The following is a 24,103-nucleotide window of genomic DNA, read 5'->3' on the forward strand; positions in this document are numbered from 1 at the left end:
GACATCCTAAAAGAATCTGATTAAGGCCCCCAGGGTGTTAGCTTCTGCCTGTGAGTTTGGAGGCAGAGAGGTATAGGGGAAGGAACTCACTGAGTCCCTACTGAATGGATGGATGACCTCCAGGCAAGTTACTTAACTTCTCTGAGTTTTGTCAGCTACATAACTAAGACCACCAGTGACCAACTCAAAGTATTGGGAAGATCAGATGAGACTTTTTTTTTTTTTTGGTGGAAATTGAGGAAGTGATTAAATTTCCCATCTTGGTTAATATGGAACAGACAAGAGAGAACAAACAAGGGAGGTCAAAAGAAGCTATCAACTATCCTGTGCAGGCAAAACTCTCTAGAACTATTTCTCTTCCTATTGTGCACACAGCTCAGTGCAGGCACAGGCCCTGCCAATGTGAGGATCACTGGAGAATTTCTCTCTCTGATGGGCTTAAGAATGCAAAGTGTTGACTGTAATGGAAAAAGTATTGGAGTTAGCATCAGGATATCTGAGTTCTATATCTGGTGCCACCATTTTCTAGCCTTGGGCAAATCACTTGACTTCCATCTTTTTTTCCTCTCCCCCCTCAGTAGCAGAAGAGAAGTTTCTATAAACCAAAGGTAGAGCACTTTACTTTTATTTAGTCCTTACCACAACCCTCTCCAGTATGTAATATCATTATGCCCAATTTATAGAAGAGGAACCCCAGGAAAAGAGTGGTCAAGGGTTTGTCCAAAGACACACAGTTATGAGGGGCCAGGCTATAAACCCAGGTAGTCAGACTCTAGAACCTATGCTCTCAACCTCCACCTCAAGCAATGATTCCACTTGCTTATCTGAAACTCTGGAAGAAAAATTGCCCCCTTCCTTCCTTTCAGGCAGCTCTGAAGATCAGATGGACTCATGGATGTGCTGGGATGTGCTTTAACTGCGGGATGCACTGCAGAGGTGTGGTAGTGTCTCACTCGCTGTGGCTTTGGAGGGCAGCATCAGCACAAAAGTCCTGAGCATGGCTGTTTCAGAAAGCCAGATTTCAGCTCAGAGTGAGGACACTACCTGAGGACTGAGTGCTCCTGAATGAGCTGGACTACCTCTCAGGCAGGAAGCACCCCCCAACAAAAGAAGCACCTGCCTAGATGAGAAAGCAGTGGAGTTTCCTTCATCACCTCTGGTAACCGAAGTTCCTGACACGGGTCTCTGCCGGGGTAGGAGTGGGGTACTCTATTTCCTGGGCTTTCCCTCTCTTCCTCTCTTCTTCTCTTGCCACTGTTTCCCCCTCAGATTCTGTGAATTCTCATGTTTCTGTGAGGTTGCTGGAGCCCCACTTGACCTGAGTGTCCTTTGCCAACTTCATCACAGCCTCTGGGGCAGGGGTGGATATGTGGGAAAACATTTTTCCTAAACTCTGGCTCAGAGTCCTTCAACATCTGTGGAAAACAAGGGAGTTTACCACACAACCCTCTCACAATCAAGTACTCAATTAATGCTTGGCTCCCCAGAACAACCTTTCTCAAGAAAAATACCACTTAAAACTTTTTTTTTTCCTTCGCCTCTCTCCATCTTTCTGAGAGAGGGAGTTCTGAAGCCAACCATGGAGAAAGAGCCTTTGGTTTCCCCCCTGAAAATAGTTGTTCTAATACCCTGGCCAAAGCATGCAGAATGGACCACTGAGCGTTCCCTGGCATGACCTCCACACTGCCTGGGCAGGGACAGACCAAGGACTGAGATGAAGACCTAATAAGAGAGCAGTAGCTCCTTCATGGCTTCCTCTGTCACAGCCTCACCCCAACAGAGGACAGGAGAGCCATATCTCCCCAGGAACACCAAGAGATGATGTATGTATAAGAGAGAGAGAGAGACAGAGACAGAGACAGAGATGGAGAGAAAGAGAGAGAGATAGACACTATGACACTATTCAGAATTTTCCATCCCTTTGAGATCTGGAACTCTCTGATTCAGAGTGTGGTCCACAGACCACCAGCATCACCGTCAGCCAGGAGCTTGAGCTTGTCTGAAATGCAGAAACCTAGGCCCCACTCCAGAGTGAATCAAAATCTACATCTTATCAAGTCCCTCAAGCAATTCTCAGGCACACTAAAGCTTAGAAGCGTTGCTCTAGATTTGATTGTCTCAACAGCCCTAAGTATGTTCCGTGGCAGTCCAAATCTCTTCCGAATTTGTCTGGTAATCCCAGGGATCTCATCCTCTCAGGGGCATCCCTGGAACATCTGCTTCTGCTGCACAGGACAGTTTAGAGCTGATTTTGCCCTCCTTTGCTCCCTGTCTCTGTCTGTTTCACATCAGACCAGATGGGAGACTTAATTCCTTCTTCAGTTTATACCAAAAAGCAACTCACACAGAGCATTTGTGTATGTGTGTGTAGGAAATGTTCCCAAAATTTGCTGAGTAGGGGAGATGGGACAAAACAACCACTGAAACCACTTTATACTGAATGATAGACCACACAGCAGTAGTTCTTCCCTTGCCCCTCACCCCAGGTGTTTTCTAGTCCACTCCATGACCCTGGGTCACCTCTTCCTGCCTGTCCTCCTTGGTGCCTTTCCTCTCTTCTCTCCCCCTTTCTATCAGAAGCAAAACTCCCTTCATTTTCTAATATGGAGCAGGAAGGATAATCTTTCTGTTATCTTCACATTAGGTTCTCAGGATCCTCCGTCTGTCCTATATATCACAAAAAGACAACTCCTTGCACCCATGTTCATAGCAGGACCATTCACAATGCCAAATAGCTGGAAGCAGCCCAAGGGGCCATGAACAGATGATTGGATAAACAACATGTGGTACATGCATAGGATGAGATGTTGGCCTGCCCATAAAAAAGGAAAGACATCCTGATACTGCTACTACATGGAAGAACCTTGAGGACTCTATGCTAATGAAATAAGCCAGTCAACAAAAGATATATATTATATGATTCTATTTATATGAAATATCCAGAATAGTCATATTCACGGAGACAGAAAGTAGACCAGTGGTTGCCAGAGGCTGGGGGAGGAGGAGAAGGGAGAGGAGTTGTTTAAAGAGTCCTAAGTTCTGGGGCACCTGGGTGGCTCAGTGGTTGAAGGTCTGCCTTTGGCTCAGGTCGTGATTCCAGGGTCCTGAGATGGAGCCCCATGTCAGGCCCCCTGCAGGGAGCCTGCTTCTCCCTCGACCTATGTCTCTGCCTCTCTCATGAATAAATAAATAAATAATCTTAAAAAAAAAAAAAAGTCCTAAGTTTCAGTTTGCAAGATAAAAAAAGTTCTGAAGCTGGGTTGAGGCCAATTAGAACCATGCCTGAACCTTCCTCAACCTGAATATCAGGAGCTGCTGGTCTCCGAAAGGGATGTAGCTGAAGCCTTTTGGAATACTGTTGGCCTCACAAGGAAAGGAAGATCTGGAGGGGAATCCTGCCTCAGTCATTCCAGTATGTAAAATGGCAGGAAACTCACTTCATGTTCTGGGCTCCTTCTGGAGTATTTTTCACCTACTCATGACCTTCCCACAGCAATCTACAGAAGTGAGTGGCCAGGAGCAACTGGCCCCATTCTGTACATTGTGACCCCACTCCTTAGCCACATTTGACCAGACTGGAGAAAGGCCCTGACTCAAAGTTGTTTCAATCAGGCTCCCATCTGTAGTAATGAGGACTCCAAACAGGGAGAAGCAGAAGGTCAATCTCTCCTATGGTTGGCATGATAACTTGGGGGCTTGAAAGCTGTTCGAGTCTGCCATGCACCAACCATTTGCACTGAGCAGCTGAGAAAGCCAGGCTCAGAGAAAAAAGACTAGGCTGGTCCATCAGCCAAGTAGAGAAAAGGGGAAAGAAGGAGAAACACCATTCTCCAAGTTTCCTGCAGCCCTCCTCTTCCCAGTTTCTGTCATTTCTGGAGACTTTCCCCATGGCTTACTCATGAGCTTGTTTCCCTGAATCATCCCTGCATCTTATGATGAATTTGTCTCTTTACCTGAAGCTATCTCCATTTGGCTTCTGTTGCTACCAAAGCTACTTTGAGCCATTCCCATTCACCATTTTGAGTTTGATTTGGCTGAAAAATCAAGATAGTGATGCTGAGTCACTGAATTGTTGGAAGAACCAAATGGATATTTTAAAAATATCATAAAAATGGGAATGACTATTATTTTAGGAGAGAGATAACATGGATCAAGCAAAATGGTTTGTTTAGACAGAAGTTTTGTTTTGACTTTTTTGAACCACTGATTTAAAAATAAGAAAAATAATGATAAGAACTGTATAAGAATATATGCAAATGTATCAGAACTTTTTCTAAGTATTTTATACATACTAATTCCTTTAATCTTCACGTCAACCTGGTTTTGCATAGGTTCTGTTCCTACCCCCATTTTGCAGCTGAGAAAACTAAAATAAAAGAGAAGTTGAATAACTAGTGAAGATCACATAATATTTGGTGCAAAGTAATATCTCTGGCTTTTATACCCGTTTCCTCATCTGCAAAATGGCACAAATGATGGATACCTCATGGTTGTGTTTAGAGAATTAACTAAAAATGTCTTCACTATGTATATGATACATAATAACTGATTTGATAAATCTCTTTCATTAGGAAACTCATCATAGATCTATTTCCTTACTGAAATGCAAATGAAGAAAATAAGACATGCAACTATGAAGAGGTAACGTTCAAATAAATAAAAGGCAGTTCTGTTTATATGGCAAGAGATGCTTCTTAAAATTCATAAGACCCAGTGGGGAATAGACTTGAAGATATGTAGCCTGAATGAATGAAACAGGGCTTGAGGCAGCCTCAGACACTTTTCAAGCCCTCTCTTTCCAGGGGAGTCAAGATACCCACATTCTGCAGCCTTTATTATGTTTTCAACCTTAAGAACAGCATGTCTTAATTGAATGTGAAGTGGGGAAAGGCAAGGAAACTGAGAATGGCTACATAGTACTACTTACTGGGGGTCCCGTGGGCATCATCTCACATTACAGATGGAAAATGGGAGCTCCAAGAGATAAAGCAACATGCCTTCAGTCCAACAACCAGGAAGTTGAAGCATCAGATTTCAAATCCAAGTCTCTCACCCCAAAGTCCTTGCTTTCCTCCTCCTACCTTGAGGTGCCTCACTGAAACAGATACCTATTCCACTTACCAAATTACCAAAAGTCAATCATGTGAAGTAACAATAAGCCTTTATTGTCTCTCACTTTCTGTTGAGTCAGGAATTCAAAAACAGCTTAGCTGGGTAGTTCTGGTCCAGGGTTTCTCATGAACTTACAGTCAAGATATCAGCTGAGACTACAGTTATCTGCGGGTTCAACCGGGGCTGGAGGATCCACTTCTAGTTGAGATTATTGACAATCTGGTGCTGGTTGTAGAAAGCAAAGCCTTGGTTCCTCTTCATGTAGGCCTCTCCTCTGGTTTGAATGTCCTCAGAGCATGGTGACTAACTTCCCCCAAAAAAAGAAACCCAAGAGAAAGAGTGCCAGAGAAGCTATCCTAGCCTCTGAGGTCCCAAAGAATCACTTCTACCACATTTTTTCCAATTAGACTAAGATCTGCATTCAAAGGAGAGAATTTAGGCTTTGACTTTTGAAGGGAGGAGAATTATGGACATGCTTTAAGACTACTACACTTAGCAACCTGAGAATGAATTTGCAGCTTCTCCTATGACTTGCCTAGCATCTGCTTTAAAGGAGCCAGGGGCTTCAAAATCCTCAACAAGGCAGCAAGGCCATGCGTGGCCTACACATTGCATGTCCCCAGCCTCAAACTAGGTCTTTCCCTTTGATGTTATGGACCTAGGCTTCCATTTCCACTAAAATACAATGCTTCCTCCTGCCTGAAAGCCTCTGCAGAGGTGTTCCCTCACCCTTCTGAGCCCTCTCCTAACCTTCTGTTGTCTTGCCAATATTCACTCATCCTTCAGATCATGGTTCAAAGGTCACCTCTTCATCAAATCTTCCCCCATATCTCTGACCACAGAGGGTCCAATCATAAGCTTTTACAAATCCTTGAATTTTTAAATAAGGTCTTTTTATTTGCAATTATATATTGATGTGATCATCTGATCCATGTGTGTCTTTCCCAGTAATATTCAATTACATTGAGACTGCATATGATTTTTTTATTCACTGATAAATCCTCAGCACTTTGCACCACACTAAGCACATAATGTGTACTTAATCACAAATGTGTTGAATGAATGAATGCCTGGTCAATGATTTTCTCATAGCTGGAGATGTGCAAGCAGAAGTGGAACCATCTCTTTGTGTGTTTCAAGGGAGGTTCTAGCATCAGATTGGGGTTGACTGTGTGACTTTTAAGGTCCTTACCTTCAGGAGAGTCTTCAAGATTGTGTGTCTGTGATTCTTGGGTCCACTCACTGGCAAGTAAACTCTGCCTCCTTGGGTGACTCACCTGTGGCCCAAGTCTTGGGTCTTCCATTTCCTAGGACACACCCTCTCAAGGGGCAGGCTAACCGAGGCACGGCTGGCAGCCTGTTACTCACATCAAGCACAAGGAAAGCCTATGTTGGAAATCTCAGGGAGCAGCTGCCCAGGGTTCGAAGGAGGCTTTGAGTGATTGGGCCCTCCATAGCTGCTTTAAGAAGTTTTACAAGGTTAAGGTTTGCTCTAAAAATAAGCCCACAAGGCTTTTTAAAAAGCTTCTAAAACCATATGTCCACAACAGCCATTTTTTTTTGAAGGGCCAGTGAGCCTTTAAAAGCTTCAAAAACCACTACTTGGCCTGCCTCCCACAGTGGAGAAAGTTCAATATGCGCTGTGTTGAAAACCAGACCTGCTTTTAAGTCTCCTAGAATCTGCCTCTGAAACATTCTACTCCTATCAAAGGGGTTCAAGATGGAGATCAGTATGCACGAGGCTTGTTATCCCAGAGGCCAGCTTCTTCCCACAGTAAACAACTGCCCCAAATAACCACAAAACTGCAATTAGTTGCCTATAGAGAGATTGTTTCAAGTCTTTCTTTCCTGTTTCCTCTCTGCTCCCATAGGTCTCCTTCATAGGATAGCCTGTTGTGGGTTGTTCTGTTAAGTGCATACACACACACACACCAGGGTGTGCCCGAGAAAAACGTCCACACAGGTAGAATGCCTACCAGGTGAAGGGCCACAAATGAGGGAGAGCATTTATTTGTTAAATTTTTCTCTCCCTTACTTTCTTTCTCTTTCTTTCCTTTCTCTTTCTTTTTCTTTCTTTCTTTCTTTCTTTCTTTCTTTCTTTCTTTCTTTCTTTCTTTTTCTTTTTCTTCTTTTGCTTTCTCTTCCTTTATCTCTTTCTCTCTCTGTCTCTTGCTTTCTCTTTTGTTTCTTTCTCTTTCATTTTTAAATAAATGTATAAGTGCCTACTATGTACCACATATTGAATATCTATATTTCAGCTGGAAAGGCATGGGTTACAAAGAGCAGTAGAAATGGTATCTAAATGAATCCCAAATGAATTGTACCTGAAGACATGTTACAATCTGTAGGGGGACTGGAGACGAGTACAGGGTATGATGCACCATTCTTCTGGCCCTTTGAATCCTTCTAGCTTCAGTAAGGAATCCCTACTGACCCCTTTACATAACAAGGAATCTCGACTCAAAGAGGTCAAGATTATTGTTCATGATCCCACAGGTCCATCAGCCTCAATGAACATATATCTGGCTTCTTCCCTAACAGAAGAAACATAGCCACCCATAAAGAGCTATAGTGCAATAGGACAGGGCACAGTGTTACAAGAGCAGTATCAATATAACATGACAGGAGAGTGTAGAGGAAAGAGAGATACCTTCTAGCCACAAGGATCAGAGAGGATCTTGATACGGTCCTTGGAGCCACAAGAAAGTGGATTCTCTCTTCTCCAAACCAGGGAGCTCCCTTCAGTCTCCTTCCTATCCAAGTGAAATAGCTCCAGTCTCTTTACAAACATCAAGGCATTTATACAGATATTTACCCAGCTTATGTTCACACATCCACAGTGACAGGGAGCTCACTACTTTTTAAGGTAAGACACTTCTGAACAATTCAGACGATTGCCAAAAGTCTTCTTTCTGTTAAGCCACATTCACGGTTCCATGTTCTACAGTGTAGAACCACGTTGAACTGATTGATTCCCATTCTAGCAATGGACTACTGGAGTTTGACTCCTGGCTTCATCACTCATCATAAACCTTTGGGTAATGTACTTCATCTCACAGAGTTTTGGTTTATCAGCAAAACAATAATTTCTACCATAGAGGATTATTGAAGAGACAAATTACAATAATCCATGTGAAAGTATTGTCAGAATGTAGAATATGGTAAGCATGTGGAAAATGTTACCTAGTGTTGAGGGGCCCTTCTTAAAATCTTGAGTAATTAGGCATTTCTTTCCTGTTTGGGGACAGAAAGGAGACAGCAGGGAGCTCATTTTGAAGATTATGGCATCAAGGCACACAGGAGCCTGAGACAGCTGCAGACAACCTGACGTGTCTCAGGTGCATTCTGGATCACTTAGAGTAGAGACTCTCAAACTTTGGCATGCACTAGTACCTTGCAGAGGGCTTGTTAAAACAGAGTCCTGAGCCACCCTCAAAAGTTTCTGATTCAGTGGGTCTAGGGTGGGGCCCTTTCATTTGCATTTCTAAGAAGTCCCCAGGGGAAGCTAATGCTGCCAGTCCAGGAAACACACATTTTGAGAACATCTAAGTCTAGAGTTTAACCAGTGGTAACAAGTTAACCATGATTTTCCTGAGTACTATGCACACACATTTTACGTCTTTCTCAGTCAGTTCTCCTGAACAGTCCTCCAAGGCAACAATTTAACTACCTCCTCTTCCAAGATAAGAAACTAATGTGGGGCAGGGGAGTTGGGGGAGATTGTCACTTGTCCTTAATAACATAGTCAGTGGCAGAGCTGGGTTTGAAATCCAAGTCTGATGCCCCAATGTCCATGCTCTTAATCTCCATTTAGCAACTGAGTAGACTGAGGCACAGAGAAGTTAAGGCTTGCTTAGATCACACGTGTAATATGTCGTTGAATTAGTTTTCAAATCCAGATCCATCTGACCCCAGAGCCCAAGGCCTTAACTTAAACTTTTGCGAGAAGCAGGGTATGTTGAAGGCTATCTGCAGGTCACTGTGTGAAGCCTGAGACCTCTTCCCTGTGCAGGAATTTTATTTTGTTCTTTCCTTTTTGCTTGGCTTCTCTAGATAATTGCCTTCTTTCTGCAGGCTCTTGATGGGGTAGATGTGGTCTTCCTGGGGATTGAATGACCACAGAAGGAAAATAACTTAGAACAGGCGGTTCTTCATTCTTCCTCACTGGTGTTTTTCCTTCAGAGTCTGGAAAGAAATGTGGCCTCTGCACAATTTAAATTGGGCCATCAATTATTTGGGTCCTGAATATGCAGAGCTCATTAGGGCTATGTTGGCCACAGCAGAGCACCTGGGCTGACAGAAGTAAACTTGGCTCCACTGTTTCAGGCACTCCTGCCTCCCCCCACCACCACCACCCCCCACCGAGAGTGCAGCCCAGCCTGGGATTGCCAGGCATTAATGTGACCAATTATTTCTGTCCTCAGTTACTGGGTCATAAATCCTGCCTGGCACTGAGTCCCTGGTTTCCGGTGGAAGAAGGTTCGGCTTTAGGAACGACTCTACCTTCTGGCTGTAGAGTGGTGTGATATTGTGGTTAGGACTCTTGCCTTGAAACCAGAGTGTTGTGGGGACCTCATTATGGCCCATCAATAACCAGCTGTGTGGGACTGTCACGTGCCTGTCCTACTCCTCAGCTGTAAAATCTGCCCAGTGCCTCCCAAGGTCGTTCAAGTGACACCATGTTTGAGAAAAGAGGTCAGTCATCTATAAGAGGCCACTGAGAGGATATCTAGGTTGATCTGAAGACCCTGGCATGGTTGCCTAAAGCAAAGGTGCAGAGCGAATCCGAAGCTTCCTCCTGTTCTGGGGCCCTGGCACTTACTCTTACCTGGCCAGAAAGGTCTTCCTTCAGCCCTTTGCATACCTGGCTCCTCCTCACTGTTCGGTTATTTCCTCAAATGCCACCTCTTCAGAGAAGCCTTCCCTAGCACCTGTCTAGAGACCCCCTCTTTGCTTTCGGCACTCCAGTTATTGTCTGAAACATCATCAGTCTCTTCAATATGAAAAACAATCTATACTTACCTTTCCTTTTCTTTGATTGCAAGATCACCATCTAATGATTTCATGTGCTGCCAGGTCAAATCACCTTTTTGCCATTTTCTGAATGAGAACTCCCTGCCCCCTCTGTGAACTCCACTCCCCTGAGATTGCAAAGTTCACTCTTTAAAAACTGTATCTTATGACTGCTCACCTCGGTAAGTCACGATTTTCCAAACCAAACAACCAAAACAATGTGCACAAGTAATTGAGGGCCGAGTGTGATACCCGATGTTTCTATTCGTAAACCCAGCTTTACTGTTTTTATTCATGGTTATTACATGCTATAAATTTGATCTACTGTTTTCAAACAGGCAGAGGAAACACAATGGCAAAAGACAATCCCTGCTTTGAAGGAACTCAAAGGGAGAGGTACACAAAGTAGCAGACGGTTGCAGGACCATTTTCCATAGAGGTAATAAAAGAGCATAGAGGCTTGTGAGGTACAGAAGGGCAGAAAAACAGCATGAGTGAAATCAGGATGGAGAAATAGGACGGCATGTTCAGGGACTTAAAAGTAGCCCAGTGTAGGCTGAACAGGAGTGGAAGGGAGTACAGACGACCCACAAATAGCCCCAGTGCCTCTCTGTCCCAATCCTGATTTGGGGGTTCCGGCTATGTGCTTTTATTGTCTGTCTACTTGTCTGTAGTCCAAATCCCAGATTCCAAGTCCCCAGTACCAAGCACAGGGCTTTCCCAGAATCAACATTCACTTATCATTTGTTGAATAAGCTTTGAATAAAGGGTCAAGTTCTCAGGGCTCTCCAGCTATTGCCCTCTCCCCTACTATGAAGAAAATTCACTTGGGAGCCTTACTTTTCCCTTCTTTTTCCCTTTACAGAGGAAGATAAGAATTTTTTTAAAACACGTTCTCATTTCCGAATGATTTAAAAAAAAAAAAATGTGGATGCTGGTTGAGCGAGGAGCTCTGTGGCCTGGGAAACACCCAGATTGTTTACCGTACTCATGTGTACTGCCACCGAGCAGTCAGGGCTATCTCTTAACCAGCTGCTTGCTATGGACAAATGACATGTTGCCTCTGAACTTCAATTTACTCACCTGTGTAATGGGCATACTCTCCAAACTCTGTGAGATGACTCTAGAAGACGTGTTTCATAGAATGTTCTCCAGGTAGACTTATTGTAAGGAACTTGGCAAACACACCTTCCTTTAACTTCCAGGCTTCCTCTCTCCTCTCACTGCCAGCTTCTACCCAGAGATGCCCATGGAAAAAATGTACTGGCCCCAAAGACAATAACAAAATGGGATTCAGTGGGATGAGGGAAAGGAAGAACAAGCCTTTCAAATTACAGTGAGAAATCTCCAGCTGCTTTTTCTTCCTTCTTAAATTGCAGCTTATATTGGGGTAAGCTATTAGAAAAACACTGTCCCAGAATCCTGGGAAATTAGCTCTTCCAAGAAGTCACTGTGTGGCCTTGGACAAGTCATTGTGCTCTCTGAATTCCTCTCTGGTCTAACAAAGGGGCTGGACCGGGGAGTCCCTACAGAAGAGTGTTGTGTAAGAGAGCACACTCTAGACCAGACAGACCTGGCTTCAAATCTCAGTTCCTATAGCCTGCTAGCCATATGACCCAAATATGTCTCAGTTTCCCCATCTATAAAGTAAGGTTATTAGATATAACCTAGCTAATGTGGTTATCCTGAGGCTTAAATGAAATAAACTACATAAGAGATTTAACAGTGTGCCTGGTTTATAGTATTTAAGAAAAAGAAGTTGCTATATTATTAAAACTGTCATCCTCATTAGTATTGTTACTCTCAAATGGTTGGGATTTTAAGTTGAAGGCAATCTCAGCAGAGGTGTGTTTTGAATGTCCATTTTCTCCCTGGGGGCTCACAGCAATACCCTCAAGAGAGGGTGTCCATCTGTCTGGCACACAACCTGGAAAAGGGAACCATGCCTTCCTGTGTCCTTTCCCTGGGGCTTCGTGTTTTTCTCTATGCCCTGCTCGGTCCAGTTCTAAGCACTCGAGCATCTGCACTCTGGGCCCACACTGGTCAGGCAGCCAGGAGGGAGAGGAAACCAGAATAAACATGTTTTGCAAGAGCAGGGCTAGTTTAAGTGAAAGCAATTCTAAATAAGGACAATACAAAGCCTTGGCTGCCTGTTGGCAGCTTCCTCAGCACAGGGGTTTGCCATGGAAAACCAAAGGTCAGACTGATAAGCTGGGGGTGCCTGCAGGCAGGCTGGCAGGAAGCTTATGACAAGATCCCCTCACCCAGTATTTGAATCCAACACAGGCCGGGGGGGTGTGGCTACAAGGACAATTCAAAGACCCAACATGGGCTCTAATCTCAGCTCCTCTGCTGTGACTTAAGGCATGTCTTTTTATCTTGCAAAACCTCAGGTTCTTTATTTGTATTAGAAAGAGAAAGAAAGAAGGAAAGAAAGAAAGAAAGAAAGAAAGAAAGAAAGAAAGAAAGAAAGAAAGAAAGAGAAAGAAAGAAAGAGAAAGAAAGAAAGAGAAAGAAAGAAAGAAGGAAAGAGAAGAGAAGAGAAGAGAAGAGAAGAGAAGAGAAGAGAAGAGAAGAGAAGAGAAGGGAAGGGAAGGGAAGGGAAGAGAAGAGAAGAGAAGAGAAGAGAAGAGAAGAGAAGAGAAAGGAATAAGATCTGCTCTGGGTTCCCTCGAAAAATTTTAAAAGACTATTAAGTCAAGGTGGTTATAAACTATAAAGTAATTTGTGAATCTCAGAGTTAGAACCATGTTTTAATCTCACCTCCACTACTGTTTGTAACTGTTTGATCCCGGGCAAGTCAATTTATTTTTCTGAAACTCAGTTTCATATTTTGTGTATTTCATACCTGTCCTGGGTCACTAAAGCAGCAAAGTATTGTGTATTGGTTTCCCATGGCTGTTGTAACAAGTTAACACAAGCTGGATGGCTTAAAACAACAGAAATATATTTTCTCATAGTATGAAATTTGTTTCACTTGTCCAAAATCTGGGTTTTAGGGGAGAATGGGTTCCTTGCCTCTTCCAGTATCTGAGAGTTGCCAGCTTTCTATGGTACATCACCCCAATCTCTACTTCAATGATTACATTGCCTTCTCCTCTTCTAATGGGTCTCCAGGTCTCCCTCTGTCTCCTTCTTAGGAGGACACTTATGATTACAGTGAGGGCCCACTGGGATAATCCAAGATAATCTCCTCATCTTAAACTACTTACCTTAATCACATCTATAAAGCTTTTGCTATAAAAGGTAACATTCAGGTTCCAGGTATCAGGACCTGGTATCTTTGAGTTCCATTATTCAGCTACCCTTAGGGATATTTAAGGAGTAGTATCCCTGTTATACTTACTTCTCCCTGATTATTAAGGAGCGATAGAGTCTCAGAAGGACCCCACTACTAGAAATATCTTGTGATCAAAGCTGAGAATTAAGGCCTATGGAAGTGTGCCAGAAATAATAATGTTGAAGTTCTTCATCTTACCCATAAAACCCCATCTTAGTTATCTCTTTATCTCAAGCAAGTGCCCCAGCAGAGAAACTAATACATGCTTGATGAAAGAATGGATGTAAGGAAATATTTGCATAAATTTGAATTTCATTTTGGGTATGGCAGAGTGCCTGCATGGGTAGACTAAAATCAGATGACCTTAGTGAAGCCATGCCCCTTCCTTTATTAGCTGCGAGACTTTAGGCAAGTTACTTAGCCTAAGAAATTTCAGTGTTCTCAAATGTAAAGTAAAAATTATTATAGAACCTACTACATAGAGTTTTGCAGGGAATAAATGAGATGATCCTTATAAACAAATTTCATAGTGCTTATCATGTGATAACTACTTATATGATATATATGTTAGACATTATTAACTTTAAAAAGTTTTCAAGTTTAATGCATTTAATGTATCCTTTGTATATACCAAGAATTGACTAATGGGGGGGGGGGCAGGGAGAGATTGTTAGTTTAGAGAGAAATAAGGAAACTAGCAATATATCTTCAGACTTATGTTAAAGAAGTCCAATTAATTGCCTTTCTCCCTATCTTCAACTCAGATTCACAAGGACCAGAATTGGCCTTTGCTTCTAGGTTTTATTCCTTGGTAAAAAACACTTTGATCAGTTCAAGTCTTTCTCTTTCTTTAGGAATTCCTTCAATAAATATGTCCTGAGCACCTTTGACCTAGAAACTTTCTGAACTCCTTTCCACTGGGGATGGGAAGTACGGAAAGGATTGAACCAGTCATTGAGAGTTCCATGGGTCCAGGGCTATTTTATGACATGGTTCTAAGCCAGAGCTTAGAACTAGATTGCCAACTGAAAGAATAATATCTTCATCCAGGAAAACTAGAAGAGATAGTAAAACATATTTATCAAGGGCCCAAGGAACCAGAGGGCCTTAGGAAGGTGAAGGAATAGAGTTGGGTGAAAAGAAACACCTAGAATATATATTGTTGCTACAGTTGGCTCCTCCATGCTTGTTTTATATGAAAGAGCAGGCTTCATTTAAAGGACTTCTTTTGAAAAATTGCATGTTCTACCAAGAAAACAGATACGTACACAACAAATTTAAGATGAACTATGAAAGATGCAGTATAAGAAGTGTTATAGGACAGGGAGATGAAGGCAACAAGTCTAGCTCAAGGGCAAGGGAAGGGAGTGAATTTGGAATAGCGTTCCAAAGAAAGTGACCTGACATTTCAATGGGTTTCACATTGTTTCCTGTAACCTCTAGTCCATTCAAAACATACTTTGAAGAATCAAACACAAGAGACTTTGAGAGATTATCTGGGTTAGACCTCTGCTTTCAAGGGCTGTTTATCCCCATTTTATAGATAAAGTTGCTAAGGCCTAAAGAAACACAGGAAATGGTAGTAGGCAGAAAATCACATAGATCTTTTTGCTTCTTAATAGTCTCTATTTCCAGACAGGTTGGATAAGGAAGAAGTAGAATCTTTTTTTTTTTTTTTTCATTTTAATTGCTAGACCCCTTGTACCAGCTGAAAGTACGATCGGTTGAAAGTGACAAAAATCCAAATAACAATGGGTTAAATAGACAGAAATGTATTTCTGTCTTATGTAAAAGAAATCTAGAGATACTTGTATACAAATGTTTATAGCAACACTATTCACAATTGTCAAAAAGTAAAAACAACCCAACTGTCCATCAGTAGATGAATACACAAATAAAATATGATTTATACATACAATGAATATCATTTAGTCATAAAAAGGAACGGAATACTGGTGCATGATGCAATGTGAATGGATCTTCAAAACATTATACTAAGTGAAAGAAATACAAAAGGCCACATGTATTATGAGTCCATTTATATGAAGTGTCCATAATAGGCAAATCCATATGGAATGAAAGCAGACTAGTGCTTTCCAGAGACTGAGAGAAAGGAGAATGGATCTCTCTAATGAGAGTTTCCTTTTGGAATGATTAATATATCTTGGAACTAGATAGAGGTGATTGTTTCACAATCTAGTGACTATACTAAATGCCACAGAACTGGACACTTTGGTAAATGGCTAATGTTATGTTACATGAATTTTATATCAGTTTAAAAAAAAACAAAAGTAATCCAGAGTTGGGAAATTCAGAACTTGTAGGAAGCTGTATGACAGTATCTGGGATCCAGGCTCTTTCTATCTTATAGTTCTGCCATCTGTAGTTTTTCCCTTCTGCCTCACAATTTAAAAATGTCTATTCAAACTCCAGTGGTCACAACTGCATTCCAGCTATCTGGGGAGAAAATAACAAAGATATGGAATGAGAAGAAGAGTGTATAAATTGAGATTTGAAAAATGTACAGGAATGAGCCAAGGCAAGAGGAACAAGACTGGAAGAGTTCAGGTCTTGGGAAACTTCGGTGGGGGAGGTGTTGGGTGAAGTCCAGCGAATCTGGCAGCAGGGTGAGGAGGAGAGTACTGGAGAGGGGGGCATCGGCCCTGTCTGGCTCTGGAACTCTGACCTTTCCCCTCCCCATCCCAGTTCTTGCTGGTCTTACCCTACCATACTCCTAAGCCATAAGAAGATGGATTCAATTAAAATAATCAAATGAGAGAAGGGTCTCTGGATGGCCTTTGGTACACATAAAAGCACACATTTTATCTTCCAGTCAAGGACTTCTTGAAATTATTTACCTCTCAAAGACAGCTGCCGAGGACCCCATGACTCAAGAGTCCTCTCCCGCCTCTTGGCAGTGTGTTTTACTGCTGTCCTTCCAGAGGTCTTCTCCATTGTCTTCTTCCTTCCGTGACCTCATTCTCAGTGCCAATGAGAGCCAAGTTAAATCGTGCAGACTTACAGCTGGGGCCAGCTGTTGAGATGTGAACTGGTTATCTGTCTCCCCTGGCCCCAGGAGACAGCATTTTGTAGAACAGGGAGGAGGTATCTGTTGCCTGGGGTCACCAGTGCCCACAGCTCTGTCTCTTTTGGCTTTGATGGGAGATGGGATTTTCCATGCCAAGGAGCTCAGACGGGGCCAGCCTGCCCTGACATAACCTCTCACACCTAAAGAGAGAAAGAGAAAAACCGCTACGCTCAGCTGGGGACCCAGGATACTTTGGCATGCCCTGAAGATACCATAGTTTGTTGTGAAAATGGAGAATGGCAGATCTGAGGGACCTGAGTCCCAGAGAGGTGAGACTACTTTCCCAAGGCTAAACATTGACATTACAATAACTTGGTCAGCCCAAAGATTGCAGGTCAGTTCATTAACTATCTTGTGGCTCTAGCCCAAGAGAACTCCCTCCAGATTCCTGAGTTTTGACCAGGAGAGCTGAGGGCAGAGGAGAGACAAAAACACAAAGATTAGGAGAGAATGAGGACTGTAATATTACTGTGTCTATGTTTTCCAGTGGACTCTCAACTGGGAATAACCACTGCCAATTGATTCCTAACCACACGCCTGACTCTAAGTGCATGACATGTTTAAACTGATTTTGTTACTGCCCCGGTTCTGTAGGGTACTATGATTGTCTCACTTCATAGGTGAGATATTGAGGCTCTAAGAGGCAGTAGAATTTGCCCAAAGTTACCCAGCTACTAAGAGATAGAGGCAATATGGAAACATAGTGATGTATGACCTCGAAGTTCATGTTCTTAGTCAATATCCTTTACTGTTTCTTTTAAATCTTTACTAACCAGCATTTCCCTGTTCAGGCAGATACAGAATCATTTTTTATAGCATATAGGGAAAGATTTGAAGAAATCAAGAGATCCCAATTTGATTAAAAAGAGAAACAAGGTAACTGAAGCTGTGAAATGCGCAGCTGAAAGTTGCCTGTAGGTGGAGGATGGAGAAGCAGGGCTTTCCACCTGCTACCATCTTATGATGGGCTAGGAATCTGATATAGACTGGGTAGTTTGTATTTACCTCTGCAAATCCACTTTCCATCTCAGTCTCTCTGGGCCTGGGATCCTGGCTTCTGTGGACCCCGTCAACCCTCTGGGTCCTAGCTGGGTTCAGCAAATGGAAGACACTATCAGAAGATCTAGGGACAAGAGAGAGAGAGATCAAGGTGTTTATTCCCTGCTCCCTCCCTCAGGGCCATTGGTTGGTGTGCAGTGGCTGTATTCCTCTACAAGGCTTCAACTCCTATCAGGTTGCTCTCTGCTTAAGCCATGGCACAGCTCTGGCTCTCTCTAAGGGCACTATTACCAGCCACTAGTACTTCATCATCCCTTGTTTGTGTCCCTTTGCTCCATTCATACCTTTGTTAATAATTCCTTCATTAAACTCTTCTGGACAAAGCTCATTCGAATAAGCTGTTTCCTTTTAGGGTACTAGTTTTAAGTCTGGAAGGTGTGTCAAAAGTCTTCTATTCTTGTGGTTCTCAAATTTTTATTTTTACCTGCAGATCTAGTAAGAAGGGTTCTAAAACCAATAAAATTCTAGAAGGCTGGGGACCCCTGATGGTTCAGCCTCCCACCAAAAGCACTCTACTTCTCTGCCTCCCCACACCTGCTCCTTGAAATCTGAGGGCTGTAGGGAGCACACTTCATAACCAGCTGACCTCATCCAAACCCCTTACTCACATGAAGAGAGGCAGTTGGCAAGGTTTCCAAAGTATCCTTTGTTGGCCTGAGTGGGTCTGATTTATGCCCTGGGCCTTCATCAACAGTTTGCCTCAATATCTTCCAAAGTGTAAAGTCCCGTAAATCTTCCCTGGGAGCGACAACTAGACCGCCAGCCCGTGTTATACAAACACACAGAAATGTCATTAAGGCAACAAACAGCCCCACTGGCCTCGGTAGAGGCCTTTCTGCCAGGCTCAAGTTACCTAAAATCAATATTTGAATAAGGACAAAACCACATGTTTTCAAAACCAAATTAGAGGGGTCTAATACCAGGCCTGGAGATGTGGTTACATCATGCGCCTTCCAGCTGGTCCCCTGGGGCTCTGTCTTTGGACTTGACCAGGCTGCACAGGCTCCCACCCCCCTCACAGTCACTGGACTTACTTGTCCTGAGTGTCTGACCTCACTAGATAGGTGATGCTGAGGGACAGAATAAGCCAAACATAGGAACTTTCCAGAGTCAGAGATGGGATGGGAGTTTACAAAACGAAGAAAATTGGGTGTGTTCTTTCACGCATTCCTCAAGAATTGTTTCAGGATCCAAAGCAGGCTCTAGGCTGAGGTCTGAGAGTTCAAGAGTGAGTATAATCATGGGTCTCTGCTCTCAGGGAACTCATACTATAGCATGAGGGGAAGAGGAGACAATAGGTCACTTTAATGCCCAAAAACAAGTACCAGTGATGCCAATGAGTTAAGGGAGCTTTGGAGACGCGCGACAGGTAACCCAGGGGCTCCATGGAAGAAGGCTCCCAACAGCAGATATGCTAAAGGTGCTCTTAACCTATTTTTCTGGCTTTGTATGTGCCAGGCTCAGGAAGGAACGGGGATAGGTGAGAGGAGAGAAAGCCCCTGCCTTCTGCCAGAAGGGAAAAAGTTCTACATCTCCCTGGAAGAGTGGTTATTTGAGTTGAGTAGGTATGAAATATGCCCACCTCAGCCTTTGCGGGTCCTGTCTTTTTTGGAGCCAGCCTATATCCACAGGCACCCCACCAGCACTACCATCCATCCATCCATCCTGAGCTTGAACATATGATAAGGGTGGGAAGGGCTTCTGAGCTGGGCCAGCCTGTTGACACCTGCCACCATATGGGAAAGCCTTACTCAGAGGGCAGCATGAAGGCCTTGTGGCTGCACATTTGAAGGCTGTTACACAAATAATAGAGCCAGCACCCTGCTTTCTATCTGCCTCTTGTGTCCTATGTCTCTACTAGGAGAGGATTCTTAATAATTGCATGTCTCTGCCTCTCTCTGCCTCTCTCTCTCTGTGTCTCTCATGAATAAATAAATAAAATCTTAAAAAAAAAAAAGAAAAACTGTAGGATATAACATTGTTCTTTTTTTTTCATATTGTGTTTAAAAAATAAATAAAATATGCCAGTATCTAAACAATGATTATATTTACATGTGGTGATACAAGGTTCTCTTTTTTAAAAAAGATATTTTCCAGTTGTTTTTTTTTTTTTTTAATGGGTATGTGCTATTTTTCATCCGGCGGGGAGGGGAATAAGTAAATGCAATAACACAGTCTTTTAAATTTGGTTTACAAATGAGTGAAAGTTGTAAATCCTGACAAAGGAAGGCACAGGCAGGTCTGTGGTAGGATAAAGCAGTAAGAGGTGGCCCTGAGAGTAGGCACAGTGCATTCCCATTCTCTTTGAACTCCTTAAGCAATTTTGTGTCCAGTGTGCAGTGCTGGAGTAAGAGTAGTTACTGTCTCCTTGGGTCAGTATTCCAGGCCCTATATATTTTGCAGGAACCTGTAGTCTGTGCTCATCGCTTGTGCTGTGTGTGGCATGTCTATCCTCAGCAAGCCAGCTCTACTGCGTCTCTATCCCTATGTACACACTCCACTGGAAAAGCCTTCCTCAGTCCTCACTGCCTATATCTGAACCATGTGTAAATCAGGTGGGCACAGCAGATACCCTTCCTTTACCTCTCCCACTCTGTCCATCAGCCACCAAGACCTGCGATTTCCATCTAACTTCATCTCAGATCAGTCCTTTTTCAGGATCAGACTGGACCTACCAGACTGTCGGCCTCTGTGAGAGGCAGCTTCTGAAGTGACCGCCAACCATCCCTGTACTAGCGGGCTAGGGTTGCCATAACAAGGCACCACACAAACTGGGCAGTTTCTGCAACAGAAAGTTAGTGTCCAGTGGTTCTGGAAACTGAAAGTCTGAGATCAAGGTGTTGGCAGATTTGGTTTCCCCTGAGGAAGGATAGTCTATCTGCTCCAGAGCTCTCCCCTTGTAGGTGGCTGTCTTGATGTTCACACGGTGTTCTCCTTGTATGCATATTGGTCTCCAAATTTCCCTTTCCTACAAGGGCACCAATCAACCTGGATTAGGGTTCACTGTAGTGACAGCATTTTAATTTGCTTATCTCTATAAAGATCTTATCTCCAAATAAAGTCTCCACATAAAGTCACATTCTGAGTACCTAGTGTTAGGACTTCAACATATGAATTTTGGGATGACACAATTGAACCCAAAACACCCACTAGTATTTATGCCCTTACGTAATTCCCTCCCCTTGAGTGTTGGCTGGACCTATTGACTTGTTTCTAAAGAACAGAAGACAGCAAAAGGGTAAAGTGTCACTTCCAACATTAAGTTACAAAGGAGTGTGACTTTTCAGGGTTTCTGGGTGCCTCAGTCGGTTAAGCACCTAACTTTTGATTTCAGTTCAGGTCATGATCTCAGGATTGTGAAAGGGAGCCCAGCATGGAGCCTACTTAAGATTCTCTCTGCTCACTCTCTCATGAATTCTTTCTCTCTAAAAAGAAAGAAACAAAAGTAAAGGAGTAGGACTTTCATCTTGCCATTCACTCTCTGGTCCTTCTCACTTGCTTAGATAAAGGGAGATGCCATGTTGTCAGCTGCTCAACACAGAGATCAATGGCAACAAACCGAAGGCAGCCCCCAGCCAATAGTCAGCAAGGAACTGAATTTTGTCAACAATCATGTGAGTTTGGTTGGATACCACTCCTCTCTGAGTTGAGCCTCAAGCTGACAGTGGCCCCAGCCAACACCTGACTACAAGTTTGTGAGAGATCCTGGAATGGAGGACTAGAGCTAAGCCATCCCTGGATAAGTCATGCCTAGAGGAGTACTGTTGTTTCAAGCCACTAACTTTGTTATGCAGTAATAGCCAATTGATACATCCACCATCCCCTCAGACTGGGCCTCTCTGTTTGCCTCCACCCTGCACCCTTTGTGAACTTGAGGGGGGCACTTGGTGGGATGAACACTGGGTGTTATGCTAAATATTGGCAAATTGAACTCCAATTAAAAAAAATTAAAAATAAAAAAATAAAAATAAATAAAAAATAAATAAAAATAAATTCATCTGATTGTGACAAAATAAAAAAAAAAATAAGCCATTGGCGGGGGGGTGGGAATCTCCTAAGATTCCCCATTGCTCTCAGGATAAAATTCAAATTCTTTAGCATTTCTAAAGGCCCAAATTTCACATGCAGGCTCTGAAAGTCTGTGATAGAATATAGTTTGCTTTGAAGAAGTCAGGGTCAGATTCCAATTCTGGCTCTGCTAGTTACTGTTGGTGTGAGGTCTGTGCTCAGTCCCCTCATCTGAAAAGTCAGGATACAAATTTATTATTGAACAAACACTTATTGGGAGCTCACTTCATACAGGGTCTGTGCTAGATACAAAGGACACAATAAAAAACAAGAAATAGTTCCTGCCTTCAAGGAACAGAAACAATCGAATTTTTAACAACTATAGATGTGACAAGTACCATGATGAAAGAAGCACAAGTGACTAAAAGTAATATGCTTACTGTGCACATGGCACTTTAGATGTACTTATCATGTAATCACCACAGCAATCCTATGAGGTGTGAACTACTATCTCTACCTTACAAATCAACAAAGTGAGGCTCAAAGAAGGCGATTAACTTGCCTAAGGTTATATAGAAAGTAAGTGAAAGACTAGATTCAAACAGCGGCTTCCAGCACTCCAAAGCTCTTAAGGTTTCCTACTATGCTCTGTTCTTTGTAGATGGATGTCACAGGTGGGGTCTCAAGAGGCAGACACTGAGATGGGCTTGAGGGTACAAGGTTTTTATTGGTGATAGACATTTGTGCAAGGAAGAAGCAGGACTGGGCAAAGGAAGAAGTTGAACCTTAATACAGAGCAACTTGACAAAGGGCTCTGGAGCTAATTGCCCAATAGTGAGGTTTTCCATGAGGCTAAAATGAAGATCCCTTTATGTCAATGCCTTACTTGGTACTGATGACTGCAAGCCAGTGATTCCAGGCAAAGTGGTTTTCTACAGGTTGGGTTGACCCTGGAGGAGCTGACAGTTGGAAATGACCTGCTGACCATACTCCTTTCTTACAGAGGATCTGTGCAGTGGTTCCTGTGTCTGTCACAATGAGTGGGCACATAACTCTTATAGAATGGCACGGGAAGAACATCTAGGGGGAAGTGACACCAAATCCCAAATCCCACCAAAATCTTTTAGATTTTGCCAAAAGGGAGGGCAAAGGGCATTTGTAGCTGAAAGCTAAAATTAGAAAAGACAAAAAAGGGTTAGGAATTTGAATGCAGGAGAAAAGACAGAAAGCAAATGAGAGGAATGGTTACACCAGCATGTTAACTCATGGACTTTCTCTGACATCATAGTCCTGCCAAGATAAAAGGCTTGCCCTTCCTGTCGCACCCCTTCCTCATGGAACTCATTTCCATCAGGGTTTCCTAAGTGCTCCATAGCAATTTTCTGTGATGCATAACTCAGGCTTCATGGATGTTGTGCCTAAAAATGTATCAAGTTGGGCAAACAGAGGAGCAAATCTGCTCTTGACAGTCTTGCAAGGAGGGGGTACACTAACAAGTAAATGACCCTAGGAACATGGGACCTTGAGTTAGGAGACACTAGGAAGTCTGTGATCAGCATCGAGTAGGATTCTGCAAATAATTGCATCCCCATCATATTTGAGCACAGGGCCCTGGTATGTGAGAGAAAGAGCAAACACGAGGAGCAAGCAGGAGCATGACCAGCCCTGCCATGCCAGGGGCGATGGCCAGACGAGGGGCATTTTGTTTATTTATGCATCCACACATCCTGCCTCTCATTTGTTCATCCATCCAATCATCCATTCATTCTCTTGTACATTAAATATTTACATGAAAGATAGTATTTGACTTCCCTCTCACTTCCTCCTTTTTCCTGCCACAAATCCTTTGCAGAGAAGAGATGATTAGTAAGACAGAGTAAAGACATAAAGGTTGTGTCAGCACAAAAATACATCAAAAGTTTACTAAGTTGGTCAGTGTTAGGAAGAGAAATGCTGATTTGGCTTGTTGATATTCTACTCTGAAGACTTAGAAGGTCTTAGAGCTTGATAGAGTTACTGCTGCCCCTTTGTGTTGAAGCTAAGATTCCAGGCAAGGGAAGAGGAAGTACAGGCGGGAAATTGGTATGAAAAAAGAAGAGGAAGACAAGGGAGGAAGAAAGGCCCCAGATCCCAAATGTCTGTGTGAATTGGACCCTGGCATGGGAGATGGTGACATGGGAAAATAAATGCTTCACATCATCTTTATGTACACCTGGCCATGGAAAGGATTTTCACTATGATCATGAGAAATACTTACAAGCTCTTCCAGACATTTTGTTCAAACTATGACCAACCTTGCCTAGTCACTGAGGACACACTCATGAATTAAGACGTGGTCCCTGCTCCAGATCACTCACATCCTGAAGGAGATGGCAGACAAGTAGGGGAGTGTAATGGAGAACAGTTGTGTTGATAAGATGGGCACCTCTCCCAGATGTGGACTTTCTGGAAGACTTCCCAGAGCAGGTGTAATAGCTCAGAAGGTGAGTTTTTAAAGATGTGTTGGAATCATCCAGGCAAAGAAGTAGCAAACATTCCAGACA

At 43.0% G+C, this 24,103-nt stretch overlaps 1 long non-coding RNA gene across 3 annotated transcripts; it reads left to right on the forward strand.

Moving 5' to 3' along the window:
* Positions 1-35: 35 nt before the first annotated feature.
* LOC144310687 (uncharacterized) lies at positions 36-12,450 on the forward strand. Of its 3 annotated transcripts, none has more exons than XR_013376351.1 (4): positions 36-127; positions 871-1,193; positions 4,572-4,641; positions 10,464-12,450. It is a non-coding gene; the product is annotated as an uncharacterized LOC144310687 (long non-coding RNA). The 3 variants fall into 3 exon arrangements; XR_013376352.1 differs by having other exon boundaries at positions 11,331-12,450; XR_013376350.1 differs by lacking the exon at positions 10,464-12,450 and having other exon boundaries at positions 4,572-5,143.
* Positions 12,451-24,103: the final 11,653 nt, after the last annotated feature.

The sequence above is a fragment of the Canis aureus genome, chromosome 3 (genome assembly GCF_053574225.1).
Source record: "Canis aureus isolate CA01 chromosome 3, VMU_Caureus_v.1.0, whole genome shotgun sequence".
Lineage (NCBI taxonomy): Eukaryota > Metazoa > Chordata > Mammalia > Carnivora > Canidae > Canis > Canis aureus.